Source organism: Rutidosis leptorrhynchoides, chromosome 10, assembly GCF_046630445.1.
Source record: "Rutidosis leptorrhynchoides isolate AG116_Rl617_1_P2 chromosome 10, CSIRO_AGI_Rlap_v1, whole genome shotgun sequence".
In the NCBI taxonomy this organism is placed as follows: Eukaryota; Viridiplantae; Streptophyta; class Magnoliopsida; order Asterales; family Asteraceae; genus Rutidosis; species Rutidosis leptorrhynchoides.
In genome coordinates this window covers 321,524,699-321,530,112 of record NC_092342.1, presented here as the reverse complement: position 1 = coordinate 321,530,112, position 5,414 = coordinate 321,524,699, and the positions used below count along the sequence as shown (strand labels likewise).

The following is a 5,414-nucleotide window of genomic DNA, read 5'->3' as shown; positions in this document are numbered from 1 at the left end:
ATCTATGGACAAACCAGTTATAATAGCCATTAGCTCATGCTTTGTAAAAAAACGCAGGTAATTATGATTTTCATTACAAAACGAATACCACAACTTAGATGTTACATTCTGCAATTTTCAATGATATTGCAGATAAACCACAGCTTTCAGCAACATGCTCATCAGGAAAATCGGTAGGGGAAGGTAACGATGACATTGGCGAAGGGCGTGATGAGGTGTCAGGAACGGTTAACCGATTGTTGTCACCATCGATGTGAAGCTCACGCACTAGATATTACATCTTTGACATAGTTATTGAAGTGGGCCGGGAAGCCAAATGTGTTGGTTGCTTTTGTTGGTGGAGGTTCAAATGCCACGGGGATCTTTCACGAGTTTGTCGATGATAAACAAGTTAGTTTAATCGGTGTAGAGGCTGTGGAAAACATGCTATTACGTTGAATTTCGGTATCTGATTGAAAGCTGTAAAGTTCAAGCTAAGGAAGAAGATGCATCGCTACTTGAAGGTATTTGTTTAAATAAATTATGTTGTTCGTTGTACGTTTCTCAGTTTTTATTCGTGTTTTAAATTAATAGTGTATAACCAAAAAGCTTAATATGACGCTTACAGTGTGATTGTTAAATATTTGGTAACTATATTTCACCTTAATTGATGTTTATAATTTGCTTAGACTGTGATTTTTCTTTGGGTTTTGGCAGCAGTGTTTTCGATTTTTGTTACTCCGAGGATGAGGTGGTCAATATAATTCTACTGAAAGGTTAAACTTTGGAGGTTTGATATAAAATCTGTAACTTATATGATTCTTTGTACTAGATCAAATATGGAGATTTGAGATAAAATCTGTAACTTATATAAAAAAATCTCTCAGGAAGGTGTAGAATGTTTTACTCAACTACCAGGTCTGTATCTTTGCTTAATAAAATCTGTAACTTATATGAGTCTTTGTACTAGACTATTAGAGCTCACAAAATATGTGGGTTGGAAAATAAAATAATTTAACTGTGCAACATTTCAGGTAAAAAATGAGGTTCGACGAAGACCCGATACTAGGGATAAAAAGAAAACCCTACAAAAACATCAACGAAGAGAAAAAGCACAACCGATACCCCCTGCTGGAACTGATGACACACAATCGCTCCACCTACAACGTAAGCTTCACAAACTCATTGTCTTTAAATTCTTGAAGTTACTTGAATTAAAATTGTTTACAGTGCGTCTTGATAACTCTTTATGCATTACCTGCAAGTTAGTTACTGAAATAAGTTAGCAATTTAGAAAGCCCATATTAATTTAGAAGTTTACAATGCTATTGGTTCTATATGGTTGTGACTCAAAGTTGGAAGGAATAGTATATGTACTCTTATTTTGATATCCTATGTATATGGTTCTTAAGTAAATGAGTTGAGCGGGTCAAATTATCCAATACAAAATGGATGGTCTAAGTTAAAGATTACACCAGCATACCCATGACTGATTAGTTTGGTAAGCAACTCATTTTTTTTTTTCATTTCCAGAAATCTGATCATATTAAGAATGATAATCTGGCATCTAATACAACGATACTATATGCCATGTTGACTTTATTAATATTATGATATATATCGTTCATGATGATGTTATGTATTCTGAAAGTTGCTATGTATTGGGTATAATTTATTTGATTATTTGTACAGTTAATTTCAATGCAGTTGACGTTTGTTTACATTTTGGTGTGCAGGTGAAGTTGACAGTTTGAACGGTCAAAGAAACGTTACTGCGTTGCCTTCTGAACCTCCAGGTGTTCTTCAGGCTGAAGATATGTGGCTGCATTTTTATTGAATACGAGTTGTTCTTTGGGCCGAAGGTATGTGGCTACATTTTTATTGAATACGTGTGTATGAGAGTATTAGTGCCTTTTTTGGCATAAGCAACATATGAATACTGTACATCCTCTTCACCAACTCCACCCATTAATGGTATACCCTACCCATTTGTTATCACAACAGTCCAAAAAGTACAGCAAAGAAGGCGCTATTCCAAGAAATCAAAGGCCGGGACACTAAAAAAGGGAGTAAATCTAAATGAAATTATCAATGCTCTTTTGCAAGTCTCTACTGATATGTATATAACACCATCATGTCATGCTTAGTGCTCCCTGTATGTAATACGAAGTAGCACTTTTGTTAACTACATAAACATTTTGTATATGATCGGACAATATAAGTTGTTTAATATCCATATTTCGTATAACATCACCAGGTATTACGAATAAGAACCAACGTTTACCCAAATGTCGCCGCCGCAACGCGTGACCCGTTATTTATCTAGTTTAATTACCATTATACTCCCGTAATTAAACAGTAATTTCTATGTTTTGTTCACATAGGTTTGATAATTATAAAAATTTACTTTTTTTCAATATCTTTCATTTTTAACATCTTTTTTCCCTTTTCATTCTTGACTTCAAAATCTTTAATTTCTTTAAACTTTTTTTACCATTTATTTTTTTAAGTTCGATTTCTCGCATTCTAATAAAACATTACTATACTCACCGGCGGGATGGCAATGGATGTCCGATCCATTGGATATCCATCCGATCCGATCCATTTAGATGGATATGGATAATGGATATGGTTGATCTAAACGGATGATAAATGGATATGGATGATGTGAAAAATTAGTGGATCGGATATGAATGACAATTTATCATCCATGGATATATTCATTTATCACCCGAAATACATATATACATAAAAATATATACATGTTTACTTAAATATATGCATATATATTTAAATATCCTTATATGTGTACACATAAATCATTAAAATGTTATCGAAAATATAGATTTCGAAGATACAACTATGTGAATAGTATTAAATTCATATATCGTACATATATTACACATCTTTGTTAAAAATATTTTGATGATTACATTGCATAATAGGTATATTTTTTAAAAAACTTAGCATTCAACGGATACCCGATTACCCGCTTAATCCAACGGATATGGATATGGATGGATGAATTATATTTAAATGGATATGGATATGGATATGAATTTTAAAAGTTAAATGGATATGGATATGGATATAGGCGCACTCGATCCATATCCGATCCATTGCCATCCATACTCACCGCAACGCACAAACCCAACCACCCCGCAGTAAAAATTGATAGCTTTTATCTTCGTTATATCTAATATCTATAATTCTATGAATAATAAATGATTAATAAATTAAATATAAAACTTCGTGGCATTTAATTTAACAAGAGTAAAATGTATTTATCTATTGACAATGTTTGACAGAGGCAATATATTTTTGTGGCTCCATTTCTCATACTGTATAACGTAACTTGCGAGTCATTACTATATATATATTATTATTATTATTATTACTATTACGTATACTAATAAGCAAAGTGAATCGTGCTCTACTATTGGTCGGTCGCTATTCATCAATAGTGGCTGATCGCTATTCATCATTTTTCTTTTCGCTTTCACTTTTTTTTTCTCACTTTCACTTTATATATACTATATTGGCCGACCCCTATTAATCAATAGTAATTTTTTTAGTTATTTACCACTATTCATCATTTTAATTTTTTTTCCCGAATACATGAATACATACACTCGCTATTACACGGTTTAAAATATATACAATAATATTTTTTTATTTTTTTAAATTAAATCGCTAACACTTTTCAAGCAGCAGCGCGCGAACCCCACCTTTCTTGTTTTCTAACATTAAATATAACCTAGTGACATGACAATAGTCAAATAATATACTACCTCCGTCTCATTCCAATAGGGCAGTATTCCATTTTGGGTTGTCCCATTCTGATAGTCCACTTCTATAAATAGAAAGAAAAGAAGATATTTAATTGGTGGATCTGGAGAGAGAAGATATTTCATTGGTGGAGAAATGAAGTTAGTGGGATTTTCTAAAACTGTGTGTTTTTTGTCTGTGGACTATTGGAATGAGACGGAGGGAGTATATACTAAGTGAATGGTGCCCTTCTATTGGTCGGTCACTATTCATCAATAGTGGCCGACCACTATTTATCATTTTTTTTTTCACTTTCACTTTTTTCCCCACTTTCACTTTATATATACTATATTGGCCGACCGCTATTCATCAATAGTAATTTTTCATCATTTTAATCTTTTTTCGGATACATGAATACATACACTCGCTATTACACGGTTTAAAATATATACAGTAATAATTTTTTTAAGTTAAATTGCTAGCACTTTTCAAGCAGCACCGCGCGAACCCCACCTTTCTTATTTTCAACATTTAATATAACCTAGTGACATGACAATAGTCAAATAATATACGTCTTTATAGCCTTCTGGATTAACGATAAATCTATGTTAACCATTTCAAATGTCAACAATGCTGGAATAGCTCAGTTGGTTAGAGCGTGTGGCTGTTAACCACAAGGTCGGAGGTTCAAGCCCTCCTTCTAGCGTCTTTTTTTTTTTATGTTAACAAATCTAACTTCTCTAAATATTATATAACTTCTGTTGAAAAATCTTTATTAATCTTTCTGGCTTCTCCAGGCAATAACTTGTATACCGGCCTTGGTCGCTTTACTGCATAATTTTCAAAAAGTTTATTGTTACGTGTATGCTATAACCACGTGCAAAAGCAATCTTTTCAATTTGTGCGAGTATAAAGCAACATTAGTCATTAGATGATCGACGATATGATCATATCAGCCATTAGGGAATGACTGATTTGTAGATACGGGAGATGATGACAATCTAAATGGATATGGATATCCACCCGATTATTCGTGGATATGGACAATCTAAATGGATATGGATACGGATATGAATGAACCGAAATGGATATGGATATGGATGAAAAGTTTCATCCATGGATGAATCCGCTTTCACCCGAAATAACTAATATATAAATTTATCACTCGAATTAATATCATTTATGTAGTGATATTTCATTAATTCGATTCATCTTTCTTGATATTTTCTCTAAAAATATAAAAAATTTCTTATATTTTGTTTTGTTTAAATCATTAAATGTATTTATCGTATTTTGGTGGTTTAAATGTGATTCCATTTAACTAAAAAGTAAGCAACTTACAGCTAATCGATATCTTTACATGTTTAATAGACTATTTGTTGACTATTTGTTGTATAGATTAGTAAAAATGTGACTTTCGATCGCATAAACTATTATGAAATATTATTTTTGATCGTATACAGCTAATCACAACTTATAATTACTAAAAATAAAATAAATTTAAATGGATATGGATGATTATCCATTAATCCGCTTCACCCGACGGATATTGATATTGATGGATGAAATTTTTATAAATGGATATGGATATGGATATGGATATGGATTAAAATAAATAAATGGATATGAATATGAATATGAATACGGCCTCACCCGATTCATATCCG

The 5,414-nt window shown here is 32.2% G+C and overlaps 1 non-coding gene across 1 annotated transcript; it reads left to right on the top strand.

Annotated features, from left to right (window-relative positions):
* Positions 1–4,379: 4,379 nt before the first annotated feature.
* TRNAN-GUU (transfer RNA asparagine (anticodon GUU)) lies at positions 4,380–4,453 on the top strand. Its single transcript has one exon. It is a non-coding gene; the product is annotated as a tRNA-Asn (tRNA).
* The last annotated feature ends 961 nt before the right edge of the window (positions 4,454–5,414 follow it).